Raw genomic sequence first — 18,665 nt, forward strand, 5'->3', positions numbered from 1 at the left:
TTTGGCACACACACACACAAAAGGCAGGAGAAAACTTTTCCAGCGGTGCCGAAAAGTGGAAAGTAAAACCTAAAAAAAGTAATAAAAAATCTTCACTGAAAGACTTACAAATACAAAAAAAACACGACCGGAAAAGGGTGCTGTTTTTTTTTGCTGCTCTTTCTCTCCCCTGTAACCGTTGGGTTTGTTCCCCTTTCCCCCCCCCCTCCACTCCCTTGTTGCCTGCTGAAACACGAAATAAAACCCGACAGTTGGTTGTTAATTAGATTCGATTCGCTTGTCGCTTCCAACTTTCGCGCCGGAATTTCCCAGGCGAGAATGGGCACCGGTGAGCGCGCCTAGCGGGGAGAAGGAGTAGTGTGAGGCGGTGGAGAAAAAAGGGAAAATGGCGTTTCAATGAACGAAACAGGGGGGGGGGGAGGGGTTCGTGTCCTGCACAGCTGCTTCCCTGTTGTGCGATGCAACAATTTGTTCCGCCGCTCTCGTTCTCTCCTCTCTGTCTCCCACAGCGCAAAGCATAGGAGGGAGAGGTAGGGAGAGGGGCAGAGTTGAGCTTCATGCTGAGTTCCATTCAACTCCCGCATTTCCCCCCCCCCCCCACCCTCACAGTTCCCCTTGCTAAAACGAGGTTGCTATAGTAACCGATGCTACAGGCCCGCCAGCATCCCTGTTTGAGTGTTTGAGCGTGTGAGCGAGCGAAGCGAGTGAGTGCCATTCCAGCAAAGCAGCAAGTGCTGCAGTTTGCGTTGCGGCGCAACCAGCAAGCCACCTATCTTCTTCTCCACTGACCCCCATCCAATCCCACCACACCCACAATGATTTAAATCGCTCGAAAGGGAAAGTGTCGCTACGTGCGAAACCGAACCGGCTGCAGCAGCAGGCGAGCGATGCTGTGAGTGACTAATTACAGGGTAGTAAAAATATGAGTTTCGTGTGTGTGTGTTTCACCACACCCCCCCACCCCCTCCCCTGTCACATATAGTCGACCTTAGCCAAACGGGGTTGTCCCATCCACTGGAAGACAGATTAGTAGCGAAAGGAAGTTTAATAAAGCGCTCAAATTGCCAGTATAAACAGCCCGCACCGTACCGTGGCCGCGCAGCGCGGTGAGTTCCCTGGCGGTCGTGTTTCCCGGGCCGCCCGTGATGCTGCTGTGCTGCGTTCGAATGCGCACATGTTGCTCGCTTGCCTGCTTGCTAGTGCCGTCTCTCGCTCTCGCTGCCCAACGTTTCTGTCACGCTAGCATCCGCTCGTTCGCTCGCATGCTGGAGCGGTAACTCACAGCGCACCGAGCGAGCGAGCGCTGAGAGCAAGCCTCCCCCATCGCAGCACTGTTCCCTTGCAGCGGTTCTTCTGCTTCTGCTTCTCTGCACCGTGCGGCGAGCGCCGAGATGGCGAACGACGACCTCGGGCAGCGAGCGGAACTCGCTCACGGTTGACCTTTTGCTCACGCGGGATGAGTGCGCCGCGCGCTCTCACAGGTGCCTGGCGGTGAGTGGCAGCCGGGATGCCCCCCCCCCCTCCCTTTTAAGCCCCCGCTCCCAGAGCGTACCTTTGCCACTGCCAGCAACAGCGTCAACGTCTTCTCCCGCTGCTCTCGCGCGTCACTCGCCACTGTGCCCGGCTTGCGTCTTGCTTCGTCAACGCTGCTCTCACGGTATTTGCAGCACCACTTCCCAGCAGCAGCAGCAGCAGCAGCAGCAGCCAACGGAACCAGCGATATATACCAGGGGAACGGTTCGCGCTGCCATGTATCGGGTATCAGTTGCAGCTCAGCCGCCGTAATGTTAAGATTGTTGCCCAGCAGCAGCAGCAGCAGCAGCAACAGTGCGGCCCGCAGCATCGGTTCTGTGTGACGGTGTGATTCCCGAAAAAAACGTGCCCCCCCCCCGCTCAAATCCTCCCCACCTTCGCGGGCAGATGGGAAGCATTATTCATCTCATTTGTTTGTGTTTTGTGTTTTCATCCCGTTTTCCGCTGTTGCTTTGTCGAACGGTGTTGGATGTTCGTGCTATTGTTGTTGCTGCGGGAGGTGTTTTCATCCCTTTCTTTTTCTTTGTTTTCCTTTCCACCCCGTGCACGAAGCGGAGCGGGTAGAGGGCGGGGTGTATGATATTTTTTTGCCGTTTTTTTTTTTGCTCGGTGAAAGTGAGAATTTTAGTTGCTAGTATTTAATTTTTAGCTGCTTAATTGCTAATACGGTCGCGCTGTGAGTTTGTGAAAGTGACGGTACAATTTCCTTCCCACGCCTCTCCCTCTCTCTCTCTCTCTCGCTCGTCCTGCGCCCGTAAGCTGATCGCAACAAGTTAATAGTGCGTGTGGGTGCGTGTGTGGGTTGGTGTGCAGCGAAAAGTGGTTTCCCCATCCCGCTGGCATGACTTTTCTACACTCGATTAGTTTCGTTTCTTTGCATGCTTTGTGTTTCTTGCAAAGTTGTGTTGCGTTTTATGTTTCTTTTATGTGTTATATTTACTTACCGTCCTGTGTAGTAGTGCTTACATCAAACACTGTAAACTTTTGCTGTAATTGTATGTGACTTTTACAAGTTTATTTTACATCTCGTACTTTTTGAGTGTTTTTTTTTCAAAATTAAATTGTTAAAATTTTAAACCACAATTTCGAATGAAACTAAAAAACACATTGCTAAATTGTAAAAAAAAACGATGGAGACCAAATAGAGAGAGAGAAACAGAGAGAAAATATAAGTGTAAAAGTATGTCAAAAGAAAGTGAAGAGAGAAGAGGAAAAAAAAAAACAATACAAGTGACGGTTATGCTATGCACAGGGGGCTGGAGGAGGGAGAGTTGAGGTGAAAACAGGACTAGCACCAACGCTAGTTGCATGCGTGGCCACTTCAGTACAATCAACACAAGTACCCATCAACATTCCCGGTTGCTGCAAGAACCTAGGCGCCAAGCCCAGGATCGCCTATTGCCTACAATCCACCTGCTCGAGACGAAAAGCACAGCACTGTCCAGCACTGTGATCGTGAAGGGCAGCCGGTACTGTCGGTAGGTGTCATGTGTGTGAGTTGAATTTGTTCTCTAATGAAAAAGTACCGACAGATAATGAGCGAGTGATTAATGAAACGAACAATTTGTTCTAGGTGATGAGATTTCATCATTTTCTCCTTGCTTTGTGTCCGTGAAGCACCCGAAGACGGCTCTTTAATGCGAACGGGACTTTTGGCCGCACTCTTTTTTACCTTTAAAATTTTCAACCGAATTTTACAAAAAAAAAACCTTCCTAAATGAGCAACACTTGCACCTTCTTCTTGCTTTCGTTTGCACTCATCGAACGGCCCAAATTTATCCCGCCATCTCGATGAGCTCAAGTCAAACTCATCCCTAAGTTGCTCCTCTGCCCTCTTTGTTTCACTTGCAAAGCTCCCAAGCCCCAAATTTCGTGATTATAATTCCGTCTTTGTTAAAGCTCCGGTTTCAGCTTCGTACTTAGCGTTGTTGCTTTAACCGATCTTTTTTTCCCCTTTCTCTCCACCGCTTCCTCTCCAAACCTTGCTCCGTTGCTTGCCGCTTGATTAACAAACTTTTCACTAACACATTTCCTTCACCCTCGCTCTTCCCCATCGCCTCCCCCAGCCATGGTGAGTCGGGAGGTTTCTTGCTCATTTAACTTTCTTATTGTTCCCGTTTTTTCGGTTTTTGTACTTCCACCCATCCCCTGTTCCTTTCGCTCGCCAACCAATCCGGTTCGATGTGTTGACTTCAAACACGGGCGCTCGTTTAACATCATTTCTGCTCGATTTTCGAAAGTAAAATGGTGTGAGGGAGAAAAGGGGATGAGGGAGGGGGGGGGGGGGCGGTGGGACGAAAAACGGTAGCTAAAGGAGTTTCACTCCACTCCAGTGCTTTATTTTCTTGTTCTTCTTTTCGAGCCCCATTCGCCGTTAACTCTAAATCAATTCCGTCCCCTTTCATCGTCGCCCCACCGGCAACCCCTTCTTCCTACCGTCCCGGTACAATGTCGGTTACCTTTCACTAGCGCTCGCCTGGCATGAGCATGAGGACGGCTTTCGCTTTTCTTTCGGCGTGAGCTCGCACCGCACGCCCGATGGAGGCGCCTGGTCGGGCTGACGCTCGATGGAGGCGCCTGGTCGGGCTGACGCTCGATGGAGACCGCCTGGTGTTTGATGAAAAATTTCGAAGCTTCACCCCGTTCCCCCGCCGACCAGCCGTTGTGGGCGGGGTGTTTCCCCCCCCCCCCCCCTTCCCCTCACAACAAATCCACTAGCAAGCCCAAGACAACCCCAGGAGAGGTGAGCTTTGTTTTTGAATAGTGAAGGGACGCGAGAGAGTAAAAAAATGGAAGCAAACCTTAACTAACACGTGTACGGAAACTATCTTGCCAAAGCGATGGACACGCGAAAAGGCTTGCCTAAGCAGCTTCCCGGCAAAGGTAGCCAAAGGCAAAGGCGTCAAGCAATTGCAAACATAAAAATGCAAATGAAGTGAGCGTGTGTACGCGGCATCGTAAGCGAGTCTCTGCCACGCACAACCCCCCCCGCCACCGGTCCCTTGTGTCACTTTGTCACGTGTGATGTGCTGGCGGTACGGATAAAAATCGGCTGCCGAGGAAATGTACTCCGCAGAAAAACCCGGTTTTTTGCTGGGCGCGTTTTTGGCGTCCTCTTTCCCATCCGCCCCCGCAAGCAGTCGCCCACGCGCGAAGACGCGGTTTTAGTGCTCACCTACAATCGTGTACAGTGTGCTGCGTGTGTGTGTGTGTGTGTGTGTTTTATTTCAAATTCTTTCCATTCCCGGTGTAAGCATTTGGGAGGGGAAGCAGGAGGAGGTGTGATATAGAATTGTACACCGAATATGCGAAAAAATGCGAAATGTGCCTCTTGTGCACGAGCACGAGTGGTTCAGCGTGTGTGGGAGAGGGATGATCCCACACTTTACACCCTCCTCCCTTTTACCACCTGACCTTTCTCGCCACCAGCCACCAGTAGCGTATGCAAGACAGTGGAACCTTTATTGCACGGCAAGCGTGGCAAATGCGTACTGTCGGTGGGCTTTTAATCACCTCGGCAAATTGTGAAGCAATTGAATTTATGCTGATGCCGGTGCGGTGTTTAAAGGAGCGAGCGACACGAAATATTTATGTTTTATTCTGCTTCATTTGGTGCGTTTGGTGTGTTGCTGTTCCATAATGGTCGTTGAGTGGGTGTGTGTGTGTGTGTTTCTCGCTGTTTTTTCTTCTTGGCAATTGGCACCACTGTAGAGGTGCTTTATTGCAGTAATGGTACAAGAAGAAAAAGAGGGAATAATGTTTTAAAAGTTGTACTAAAGCCCGCGTTAGAGCCTCAGTGAAATTGAACGTGGAATTTTGGGAATTTCGGCTAAATTTAAATGTTCTTTTTTTTTTAAACCAGAATAAGACTTATTGTACACCAAAAAGAAAGTGTATTCAAATCCCCAACTATCTAGACTACAAACCATTTTGAACTAATAAATGAAATGCATTTGTGATTCCTCCCTTTGTTCACAGTGAACAGAGACTGGTCAGCGGGTAATCACGAGGAAATGTGTTTAATTAGTTATTTCAATATTTTGTACAGGCTTAATAGTTGGGGAATTAAATATCCTTTCTATTGGTGTACGATAAGCTATATTCTTATAAAAATTCAACTAAATATAGCAAAAAAAAAAAAACAAAATTTCACTTTCACGCAAGGTCTAAAGCGACCTTAAGAAAGTAATGTAGAAAAAAATGCTATGAAAACCTGTTTTAGCTGACTGAATTCTCAGCAATATCCAGACATATCGTTGATAATGTAGACTTGTGCCAGAATTGATACTTTTTTCTTTTTTAATTGGTAATTTTTCATTTGACATTAAACGTAAAATAAAATGCGCCTGAATCTATGCCATCTGTGGAGCAAAATCGATTTATTAAATGAAAAAATAGCATGAAAAATATAGTGTTTCATTAAACTTATACAAAAATGTAAGCCTAACCTAATCGAAAATGTCCGATGAAAGAACACGCCGAACTACTCGCTTCCAGGCGAGAGCGACTCGTACCATCAGTTTGCTTTGTTTGGTCAAGCGGAAACGAGGAACTTTTCCATCGGTGAGTGTTAGGGATACGGTGTGAGTATGTGAGTGCGTGGTTCCATGAAACAAAACCATCGTCGCTGGTGGTGCATGCTGCCATACAGCTCGAAGGCATTGAACGGTTTTGATAAAACGGCCGTCTGTTTTCATTCACATTTTTACACCACACCAACAAAACCAAAGTGTTTGAAGGTAATTTCCGCGCGGGCCGATCAGCTTCGGCGAAGTGCACCGGTCAACTAGACGGCTAACACAAAGCGTTGGCACCTTTTGGTACGAGCCGTATTTTGGGCCGTAAATTGGTTGGCAACCGAGCAAGCGATGGTTCTGGTTGCACTAGGTGGCCGATCATTCGATTAAGGCGCTGCGTATGCTCAAACACATGTCTGCGATGGAACGCGTAGGTTGTTATGCTGAAGGAATGAGGTAGAACATCGTGTATGGGCTAGTTTGCTTCGTTAATGTGCGAACAGAGATATTATTTTAAAAGCATCATTTATAGGCCTTTATCACTATCCTTTGTCATTAAACGATAGTTTGACGTGAAAAATTGTATGTATGACGTGAAAAACTGTAGTAACTGTATGTAACTATAACCGTAGTGTAATTTCGATTTTCACTAGCGCATCTGGCGGCGGCTGATCGAAGCATTTTGTCAAACAATGTGGAGCCGCTCCTGAAAATATGTTAATTTTGCATGTTTTTTTACTTAAACTGGACTGGAAAAGCTATGCAATTGATAGATAAATATGCAGATGCATGTATTGCAGCCATTTTCGCATAAAAAAAACTATGAAAAAAAATCATAAATCATAAGGTTCGGTCTGCCGCCGCCAGATGCGCTAGTGAAAATCGAAATTACACTATCGAGTACGGACAATGTCTCCCGGCCTTTACAAACTTCTCATTCTAAATTTCACCAATTATTTTACGTACTTAACTCCCTTCCCATACCCTAGCTCCATCCTTCCCCAGCAGCAGCATGCAATCGGAACCATGCGCAAACGAAGCCCAATTTGGCGAGCGTCCACTGAAAAGCGCACCATAATCCAGCGCTTACGCTTTAATTAGCGCCTGAATGTATGCCTTCCCCAGGCGCACAAAATCATCTTTATACCGCATATTCACCGGCAGCGCTTAAAACCGCCGGCGCAACCCCGGCCCCTGATTGCTACCGATAGAGCGGGCGCAAATCTTTTCAATTTATCAATGCGCAACGCCCCGCAAAACGGCACACAAACACTCCTGCTCGCCCGCGCGCGCGCCATATTTATCGTTTTGCTTTATTGTTGGGTAAACGTTGTTCTAACTACCACCACCACCAACGGAGCACCCCGAGGGCTGCATGCCACTGCACGGGCACACACAAAAAAAAAAAAAATGGGAATGCACACGGGAATGCACCGGGGATGCTTCATTGCCATTGAACTTGGACGTTGGTCACACGCCTAAGCTGCAAATGCTATTGTTAGGCTGCTGGGCGCTAGGGGGGCGAGGGAGGCTCTATTATGCCAAAAGCGGCCTGCGTAGTGTTTCGGGCGCTGCGGCTTTCGCAGTACTATGCAAATAATGAAATGAAAAAAAAACGAAAGAAAAAGAAGAGAAAAGTTAAATCTTGCAGCCGTTGCCGGCACGCCAAAAAACCGTTTTGCAACCGCCCAGCTGGGACACGGGGTTTCGTTTGGAGCTTTGGGGGGGGGGGGGGGGGTGGCCTTCGTGGTGGCAAAAACCCGCTTCAGCAAACCTGCCGGCCTCCACCGCGCAGTGCAGCCGTATTTAAAGGATTTTGGAAGTGGGGGCTTTTTTTTTGGTTGGCGGGAGGGGGAATGGGGAGAAATTTATTGCTTGTGCAGAAAAGTTTTTATGGGCTGCGTAAATGTGCTTTTCTTTCTGTTTTTTTTTTTTGCAATTCAATCCACCGGAGGAGGAGATTGGGCCCGCTTTTCCGCTATCCGAATTTGATTGCGGGGAAATCACAAACCCACTTCCACCATTTTTCGGCACCCTCTCTCTCTCTCTCTCTCTCTCTCTCTCTCTCTCTCTCTCTCTCTCTCTGTGTCTGTTATCTTTTCGATTTCACATGTGATGAACTTTATTTTCCCTGCAAGCTTAACCGCTGGCATTTTCTTGTGCAGTGTGTTTGTGTGTGTGTGTGTGTGTGTGTGTGTGTGTGTGTGTGTGTGGAGTTGTTGGGGCCTGAAGGGTATGAGAATGAATGCTTTTCTTTAGCCAGTTATTGGAGGAAAAAAAATGAAAAAATAAATACACCCTTCCCTTTGCTGCAGCACCACCCCCCCCCCCCCCCGTTTCCCGATCGGAGCTAACTAAACAGCTTCGATTTGCATATTTCACCGACATTTTGAAACTTTTCTCCCGTGTTTTTTTTATTTTGGTGCGTGCCGTTGTTTTGGGGATGGTTTAAAGCTGTTCCCTGTCCCGCCCTGCTAAGCTGCCCGCTGAACGGATTGAACTTTACGGTCCTGGCCGGCGCGTTCTTGGGCCCGGAGCGGGGGCTGAAGAAGAAGAAGAAGAAGGCGAAGAAGAGAAAAACAAACGATAAAGCCAGCAGCCGATGAGCCGCATCGTGTGTGTGTGTGTGTGTGTGTGTGTGTGTGTGTGTGTGTGTGTGTGTGTGTGTGTGTGTGTGTGTGTGTGTGTGTGTGTGTGTGTGTGTGTGTGTGTGTTTGTGTGTGTGTGTGTGTGTGTGGCACAACAAAAGACATCACTTACAATCATACCGGGCGGCACACCAGTTGTGCTGCCGTCAAGACAGCAGCCCGGGAAGGCTGCAGCACGCGCGTGCACACATTTGTTTTGCATTGCCGCCGCTGCCAGCAACAGTCACGGCAGCGGCCCACAGCGCACAAGATGCTGCCGAGCGCCATGTTCAGACGATTTTCTTCTGTGTCGAAGTGGCTGCCCGCCGAACGCACATAAATTACGGCACAGAGAGAGAGAGAGAGAGAGAGAGAAAGGGAGAGAGAGATACCACGGTGGTGAGATGAGTGGTGAAAGTAGTGTAAATGGAAAGATGCTGACTCGAATGAAGAGTTATGTGCTGAAGCTTTGCCTCGTCGCTCCATTTTTCCACCGTCAGCCTTTGCTTTTTTTTTTACGCGGCAGCATTTTAAAATGGAGCATGCTTGCCCAGCCCAGCGGAATTGAATTCCTCCAGCAAAATGTTGCGATCGAGCATTGGTTGTGGTTTAGCGTTTAATTAAAAACGAAAAAAAAACCACGAGTAGTAAAGAAAGAGCGAAGCAAATGACAGGCAGCACCAAACGCGGTCCACTTTCTTTACATGCATGTGTTTGTGTGCGTGTGTGTGTATGATACCGTTTTTATTAGCGCCATTTTGTGCACGATTTAAGCCTCTGGCTTTGTTTTTTGTTTCAATAAATTTTGTGCGCGAAACGCGCTGCGGCAAACAGGTATGATGAATGGTATCGGATCGTTTCCGGTACGTTTGATTGAAATAATGAAAGATAAATAGCGTGCCGACAAAGCCGGCTTCGTAGCGGCAGCGAAAAGAGGTGGAAGAAACACCAACACCAGAAAGGAAAAACACGTTCCGAATGGGAACCCCCCCCGGGGTGGTAGAAAAGCGGAAACAAATAAACATAAAACAAACGCAAAAAATCGCTGATGGCTAAAACTTTTTACGCACGGGCTGGTTTTTCCCTTTTCCCCCAGCTGGCTGTGTGTCTGTGTGTGCGGTAGTTGTCCTATTCTTTCGCAACAGGTTTGGTGCGGGAAGCAGAGGAGCAGGCGAAGCAAAAGAAGAAAAAAAAAACACAACCGATTCCGATTCGTACGCGTTTCGATTCGGTCGTTCCGGATTGCTTTGGCAGGTTGTCGCTTTGTGGCGTGCGCCCGCAAGGGGGAAGGACCAGGTAGCGACGGGGGAGGCCAAATTTGGAGCTGGCATTTTTTTTTCTTCTCTCTCCTCCATTTTGCAGCATCCCATCGCTGTGTTTTATTTTCTATTTTTGGCCTTACCATCACACACACAGGGCACGCCAAATTTTCCAAAGTGACAAACAAGGCCGCCCGGACGGCTGGGAGGGGCGAGCGTTCCAAAGTCGAGAACTCGTGAAGTGGCTTGTCGGGGCTTGCCGGGGCTGCTGCCACAGGGCGGCTGGAGGCACACAGGGCATGACAGGTCGATGATAGGAAGTGTTTTCTTGATGGAAAATTAATTGCAATTGTTTGTTCGAACGGGTGTGCCCGATTGGCGGAGCGCTCCAGATAGCTCCTGGGAAGGGGTAATGGAGATGTGGGGAGATGTGTTTTGTAATTACATAATTTGCGTATGTGAGTGTGTGTGTGTGTGTGTGTGTGTGTGTGTGTGTGTGTGTGTGTGTGTGTGTCTAGCTAAATAAAAACAATCAATTAAAGTTGCAATTTTCAATGGTGGTAAAAACCGGCAAAAAGGTGAAATATGCTAAAACATAAAAATATGTCAAAAGGCTGGAAGATTCTTACTTCTTGGTCAAGTGTAGTGGTAGTGTTGAAACATATTTTTTTTATTCAAATTGCCTTTACAGTTAATAGTAGGGTTTATGTACTAATAGTGGTTAAAGTTTCAGCAGAAAGCGAATGAAATATGCTTTATCTTCGTAACAACAAACCAAGTTTACAATCCCATGATGGTGGCATGGTTGCTATAGTTGTCGTATAGTATTTTCCTACAGTGGTGGTCGTCAATGAAGCTGAAAACTGTATTTTATTGAAATAGATCTGATTTTTTGAAGCTAGCGAGGATCACGAGGTCCAATGTTAGCGTTAATAAATTATCAGAAATGTATTATTTTAAATGACTGTTTAATAACTGCCGTCAACCGAGACCTGGTATTGTTTGAATTGATTTGATTTGAAGTGGATTTTTCACTCAGCTGTTGGTGCGAATTGTTGGCCTTTGTTTTGCGAGAACAACCCATGCGAGCAGTCGGAAATATCCTGATTTTTTCCTTCAAAATGAACTGTATTTTCTAATTGGATGACTTTAACCACTATACGAACATACTTGTTTTCTGTTCCTATAGTATTACTATAGTAAAATATACGAAAAATTAAGAACGAAAGGACCAAAAGGCAATGTGCTTCTGCCAACTAACTCCAATATATAGAAGCAATGGTAGAAAATATATACAATTACTCTTATATAAGTTACTAATTTTTAAAAGCAACTATAACGTTACATTTTATAAAAAATACACTTTCATATTGTTGCACTTATTTTGAGCGTAAACAAAAATATTAATTTTCTTTAGGCAATGCTAAGGATTCCGGGATAGTATAGACATATTTAACGAAATATTGGATTTCTTCGCTACTTCGTAATGGGAATGACTCCATTTAGCGTTTGCAAACAACAACCAAGGAGATTAGAGAGCTTTTAGTATCATCATATATAACTCAATGAGTTCCAAATTATAATATAAAACGCATTATAGTGCACTACAACCACTTTGGGTACATTTGCCCTAATAAACGGTTCTAGAAATAGGACAATTGAAAGTCTCGAAAGCCTGTGTAGGCCGGCATGTCCTCGTAGGACGTTTAGGCCAAATAGAAGAAGGAATAGGACCTACACATTTTACAATTTAAAATGTATTAAATTTATCTTTAAAAGTTTGCTTGTCTAATTCATTTGGCAGAGTTCAACTGAGCGTCAACTGGTTACGTCTTTTTTAATGAATAAATCAGTCCAATCAAACATCTAGGGCAGGGCTCGGCAAAGTAGGACCCAGTTGCGTCCGTCACGACAGGTTCTTTGAGGTGAACTGATTCTCCAGGCTGTAGAATAATATCTTGAACAATAAAAAATTAAAAAAAAAAGTTGTTTATAATAGTTTTGCCAATTTTTGAGTCAATGTTGATGTATTTTTTCATAGCGTTCGTGCAACACCATTTTTGGAGAGCATATAATTGTTAAGAATAGCTCACCATTAATCAATAAGGCTAGTAAATGAAGACATCAATTTATAATAAAAATAAATAAATGATATATGTTTATATAAAAAATAAAATAAAATCTGAAATCTTAAGATGTACCCTGAAAACAGTGTAAGCTTGCGTACGGGGAGCTTGAAAATCAATTATTTGATGCGCTTTCGGGGTAGATAACTTACAACTTTAAGTAACCGAGGAAAACGGTCATTAGCTTGTACTCTGGATAATTTTTTCCTGTTTTCTTTATTACTGATACGCTCAGCACTGTTTGTCTGTCCTGGTTGCACTGACTAATTTTTAAAACCGCAGCCATTAATGTCTCTCGGTGGGCAAAAATAATGCCTCAAATTAGAAGGAGCTTCCCTCCCTTCCCTGCAAACCGGTATGCAGGCAACTTTGCACCACAGGAGACGGCTGCTGGGCGGTTGCGGGGGTACGCAAAACAAGATATCGATCTTTACTTCAAGTACGGGGACACTTTTCCGAATCAGCTTTTCCGAAAAAAAAGAAAACTGGTAGGATACAGTGGGAGAAAAATAAATATCATTATTCTACCATTCTTCCACCTTGTCTCATTCCCTCTCTCTCTCTCTCTCTCTCTCTCGCGCTCTGTCTTTCTCTCTGTCTGTAACTGCCGGTCAAGATGGCAAAGGTACACTGCTGTACGCAAAAAGAAAAGGAAAAGGCGCATGAAAACGAAAGACAGAAAACGAAAGAAAAATCCACCCACATAAACAAACGACCAGGGAAGAGCAGAAACAAAACAACAATAAAAAAAAACCTACAGCACACACTGTGTGTGTGTGTGCTTGGGGAAACGTTTTTCAGTGTGCTTCCCTTTCAGATTTTGATAAGAACGGATGTAATTTGTTACCATTATTCGTGGTTCTTCCCGTTCGTCCTTCACCGCCGCTGGAAGGAGGTGGGAGGGAGCGGGGCCAAAAAAATATATATTCCGTCATCTTCCTCATAAGTCGCTCTCGGGGGTTTCCCTCTCGCTGTGCCGTCTGTGCTGTGTGTGTGTGTGTGTGTGTGGTACGAACGTAAAGATTGTTTTTTCTTTTCTTTCCATTCGGTCGGTCCCAAATCGGATGAAGGGATGCCATCTTGACTTGCTTCCGGGAGGGAAAGTTTTTCATATTTTTGCCCCACTCCCTGTCCCACAGTTCCCCCCCCCCTCCCCCTCCCCCCCAACACTGCTTCTTCATTCTTTCCTGGTGCTGGTGCTGGTTGATATGCCGACGGTCGGCGGTGTAATCGCTTCAGCATCGCTTCCACTGGCTGCCGGGCGACCTTTCTCTTTGCCTCTTCGCTGCGTCGAGTGCACGTGTGTGTGTGTGTGTGGGTGAGGTTGTATAGCAAGCGTCCTTACCAGAAGTGCCTACCTGAGACCGGTAGGCATGAGATAGCGTGTTTTTATTTTTTGTCGGGCGGCTCGAGCTCATTTTTCCAAGCGAGATTCTGTTCTCCTTCTCCGGCAGAAAGAACAAAAACCGGTCGCCAACGCAACATCCGGTTTAGAAAATGGAGGGGGGAAGGTTTAGGGGGGGGGGGGGGGAGGTGAAGCTTCATTTTTACCACTGCTGATGATGTTATCTGCCACTCACGATTGTGTGTGTGTGTGTGTGAGCTCCAAAATGCTGTAGCTAGCTAGCCGAACACCCCGGGAAATCAACAGCGGATCTTCATAAACTCGGCATGGCCTTTGCACCCTCCTTTCATCCCCTTCCCCCCCCCCCCCCTGATTCCCCCCATTCAAGCACTTCAGTCCGCAATGCGATACGCTCTGTGTGTGTGTGTGTGTGTGTGTGTGTGTGTTTGTTCGTGGCTGTGGTTTTGCATACCTTCCAGGCGTACCGTTTGGCAACACGCGGGCGCTCTGCTTGACCTTGCCTTGGTTTGTCCGAATTTTAGCGAGCCTTGCGGCTTGCCAACGAGCGTCTCTCAACGAGCACCACTAGACGCATTGTTGTTCGGCGGCCGCTGGCATCGGCTCAACGGCTAGTTTGCTGAAAAGTTTATCACACACGATTTGTTGGCAGACGGCATGGGCCATCTACTCCACTGCCCGCCCTCAAAAACAATGGCTAGCGGCCTCGTGTTGGAGCGCTGCCAGCCGTCGCCACGTGCACCACCACCACCACCCCTGAAACACCTACGGACGGGGGAGGGGGGGGGGGGGCGGCCTGTGTCTGCAGTCTCCGCAGACAGACGCGGCCGGTTGCGACTGCCAACAAATCGGTTTTTCTCGCACTCGCGAAGTTGCGAAATTTGAGCGGCCAATGCAATGGACACCTCTGCCCGAAACCTGTCTCTGCGATTGTGTGTGTGTGTGTGTGTGTGTGTGTGTGTGTGTGTGTGTGTGTGTGTGTGTGTGTGTGTGTGTGTGTGTGTGTGTGTGTGTGTAGAGGAGTCCATCCCTGAGCGTGTGCGCCCGGGTCACGGTTGAGCCAATTTGTGATGCAAGCAGCTGTTTCATGGCTGTTGAGCCGCCGTTCCGTTGTTTGTCCTCGCCGTGGTTCTGGCGATTGCCAACAGACCAACTTCCACTTCCGACACGCCGAATGCACACTCATCCATGCCAAAGCAATGCAAAAACAGAACATAAAAAATATGAAGACAACATCATGCAAGATGTTCGCTGAATTCCGATTTTTGCTGCTGCAGCACGGTCAGCCTGTGACGCTGCGGTATCGGTGTCAGCGGCCGTACACAATTTTATCGCTGAGATAAATCACCGACGTGTGAAGATTACGATCACCAACACACACACATACACACGCACGCGGTTCTCCAACACCAGCCAACCGGGTGCTCCAATCGCGCTCCGCTCCTTCTCGGGATCATTAACCCCAAGAGGATTGGTATAGGGGACCCGAGCCTGATGCAAACTTTTTTTTTGCCTCGGATACACCTACTCACACACACACACACACACACACACACACACACACACACTGTAACCCACTGTAATTGAAATTAAATATTACAGTATATGGGCACAGCAAGCGACGAACTGGGCCGTCTCTGCCTTCCTAAAGGAAGGGTTATTTCTTTTGCGGGTGTTTTCGAACATTTAAAGGGCTGCATGGTCCTTACGATAAGGATACACACACACCACTGCAAACCTCCGGGTGAAAGGGGTTGATGGTGTACGATCGGCAAATAAATTGCTCACAATGGCCCTTACATTAATGTATAATTCGGCGCGTTCGTGTGCTGTGGGAGCTTTGGGAAAGCGGTGGGACGGCTCGAAACAGTCGACAGTTCGGTTGGTGTGGCTGTTATTTTGTAACGGTTGCAGGGGCAGATGATGCACAAAGAGAAGAAGAAGGGTGAAGAAGAAAACATAAGAACCAAATAGTACCCAAATGCGAGCAGAAACCTGCAGTTCTGCAGGCTTGGAAGCGACCCGCTCGGGGGTAAAACAACATAATCATCCGTTAATGATTCCGAAAGCTATAAACTTGCTCCCGTTCGTTCGCTCGTGTGTGTGTGTGTGTGTACATTTGGGTTTCATTTTCGTTCCCTTATTTCCTCCCGGGGACCGTCCCTCGACCGATAAAAGGGGCTCGAGTGGGCTGCTGCTGCTGCTCCAGAGCAGTCAAGAGCGCCCGGGTGAAGTTAATAGAAATAACATCCACCGGGCGCGGCCTTTGCCATCGAATCTGCCCGGTGCTGCACAGGATCCAAGCACCGATCGACCGTGCCCGAAGTGTGTCACCCTGCTAGTGGGCTACGCCTGCACTAACCTACAGCCCAGAGAGACACTTAATCGCTTCAAAGCTGTGCCCTTTTGCCGGGAGGGGGAGAGGGTCGCACTCCATTCGACCCGGGGTGCAAGATGGGGTGAGGTGTTTCCATTCTGAGGCGGATCGGTTTGAAGCTGCCGATGCACCGGGCACACCGAGCAACCAGCACGGTGGGACAACGAGGGCAGCCTCGAGTGGACAATACCGTTTTCTGTCCATTGTTTATAATAATGGTGAGACGGAAATTGTTTCGATTGATATATTGCACTGCTTTCGGTAAGAGCGTCTACAAAGGATGAAGTTCATTTCACATATCTTAACGCAAGTTTAAAGCAGGAAAGATTTGACGGAGGCAAGGCCGAATGTTTCGCAGTTTAAAGAATTCAATATTGAGTGCTAAACAGATCCCTTTTAAGCAGTTTTTTGTGTAAATATTGTGAAGAATCGTTTTTTTTGTTATATTCTTAGGGACAAGATTAGAACCATGGTCTCATGCCGTGGGCGTATTGCTTGCAACTAAATGAATTTAAATAAAATATCCACGTTCATCAAGCAATACGGGCAAGTTTGCATCTACTTTAGCAAAATGGATTATTATTTGTATGTTTAATTGTATGAGACGCATTAATTCTTTATTATTTGTGAAATATATTTACTAAAGTGCTGGATTGTGATATTAGCTTAGTATAAATTTGATAAGCAGTGTGCACCTTAATCGCCGGTCTGTTTGCAACTGTTTATTCGTTTGTCACATAGTTCATTACATAATTCATTACAAAGTTCATTTGTGTAGTTCGAGCAGTTCATTTCATGCAGTCCAAATTAGTCACGTAGTTGTATCTATATCCTATGGGGTATAGTTCCTTCTAATTCATATGTGTTTTCTTATTTGAAATCATATTCGAAATATTAACTGTATTAACCCAAAATCCAACATTGGGGGCCTTCACGATTGTAGTCAGGTTTTTGTATGGAGTTTGACAGTTGGAGGCTGAAATCATGTAAACACTCCATACAAAACCACACAAAAAACTAGCCTGCAATTTTCAGTCTAGATTATTCTAGCCACAAAGATTCTAGAATTAGATTCGAGTACCTGCTCGAAAAATGGCAAAACAAGGTGATGTTTACATTTATCCCAAGGTGCATTAAAGAGATCTGGTGATGGAATCCAGAATCAAAGTGTATGTAATCCAGGTGGTCTCATAGCATGTTTTTATCACCAAATTTGAATATCACTTTTTGACAGGATGGGTAAAAACTTTTGTTCAAACAAGCTTTCTGTAGGCTTTACGAATACACAAAACACTCCTTAAATCTTCATGCAGAAGCAGAAGCGATAAAAATCCAGCCTTCTAAATTCATACACCTTGGGATAAGCCCACCTGTATATTATACCCACATTGATAGCTGCTCGAAAACTGCTATACAATGCAAACAGCGGACAGGCTGAAATTTCAGCCTTGGAACTTAAAACGGAAAGGGCCCCATTATTAAAAAAGTAATTTCAAATATTTTAATTATTATATTTTGATAACCTTCCTTCCTTCCTTGACTCTTTCTAATGGGAAGTGAACTTCATATGTTGGAAATTGGACTCTAAGGCACCCTTTTTGGACAGGTTCCTTGAAAATTCTTATTGGATTTGTCCAACAGGGGTGCCATAGAGTCCAATTCCCATTACATTAAGTAAATTTCACGGAAGAAGGAGCCTACAAAGTGTCCCACAGCTAAAATAACTCCTGGAAAACCCTGTAATTGGGTAGGATTATCTTAAGGCAAAAACGATCAGAGGTTTTCTTCTTCAATTTTTTTCCAACTTATTCCATTTCATACAAATTATCAACTAATCCAAATACGTCAAGCGTTATAAAAATCAGATTATTGAGTAGAGGTTAATTGATCGGAACCAATGTAAAACGTGGAACACTCACGGTTGTTAAAAAATGGATTCTTTTCATAGAAATTGGCCCTTGCCGCTTCCAAATTTTAATTTGTTTGGCCCTTTGCTGGAGCTTTATCTTTTATTTCAGTTTACCGACTCACGCTTTATATGCATGTTTATTCTTCTGCTTCCCAGCACTGTCACGGTGGCGCACAGTAAGCGGGAACAGTTGCCGTATGATACGTCGCGTGTTCAAATCCCAAAATTTGATTGGTCAAACACGCTAAGTTAGTAGTGTAGTGTGTTGTAGTGTGTTGAAGAAATTTCTCTTTACGCCGCAATACTTGAAGAGTCCGTCCGTTTTACGCGCGTAAAACTTATTAAAACAGCTAAGAACGTTTTTTTGACCGCAGTGCCCTTCGCCCAGCACCTATTGTTCTTGGCCGGCAGGGCGCACGTAAAACCCACCGCAGCACCGAACGTGGGCCAGGTCGTAAATTTCAATCGCGCCGAGCGAGGGACAGCAACAGTGCCGGGCGTACGCCATCACCACCACCGCCACTACCGGCAGCAGCAGCCGCAGTCCCCCGAGTGGAATATATTTTGCCCGAACACATTCCGGCCAGCGCTGCTGCCAGGACCAGCAGGCAGCTCCGTGCGCGAGAAACAAAAGAAGAAAGGCTGTGTGGATCGGTGGGTGGGTTGGTTCGGTTTTGTATGCCATCTATTGTTCCTTCCGGGAAGCGTTTGAGCGTTTGTGCAGGCGTTGAGCTGGAAAGGGGTTAAACCTTTCTTTTCTAGCGAAAAAAAAAACACACACATACACACTCACACATACACACACACACACACACACACACAGAAGAAAAGAGAAAACGCGCCCGTTGTGCAATGAGCGCAGAAGAGCGCTCAAACGAGCCATTAAATGCAACACGTTCTTTTGTGGGCCCGACTGGAAACATAAACTTGTTCCGCTCTGCACCAACCAGCTTG

At 46.3% G+C, this 18,665-nt stretch overlaps 1 protein-coding gene across 4 annotated transcripts in view; it reads left to right on the forward strand.

The window, feature by feature from the left end:
• Positions 1 to 1,782: 1,782 nt before the first annotated feature.
• Positions 1,783 to 18,665, forward strand: part of LOC1272004 (potassium voltage-gated channel protein Shaker) — a 177,152-nt gene continuing 160,269 nt past the window's right edge. For 3 of the 4 annotated variants that reach the window (XM_061645770.1, XM_061645739.1, XM_061645756.1), the window contains exon 1: positions 1,790 to 1,858. The gene's annotated coding sequence lies outside the window, so the exon portion shown is untranslated. Of the gene's footprint in view, positions 1,859 to 18,665 lie in introns of all 4 variants that reach the window. The other variant, XM_003436902.2, reaches the window with a different exon arrangement.

The sequence above is a fragment of the Anopheles gambiae genome, chromosome X (assembly GCF_943734735.2).
Source record: "Anopheles gambiae chromosome X, idAnoGambNW_F1_1, whole genome shotgun sequence".
Lineage (NCBI taxonomy): Eukaryota > Metazoa > Arthropoda > Insecta > Diptera > Culicidae > Anopheles > Anopheles gambiae.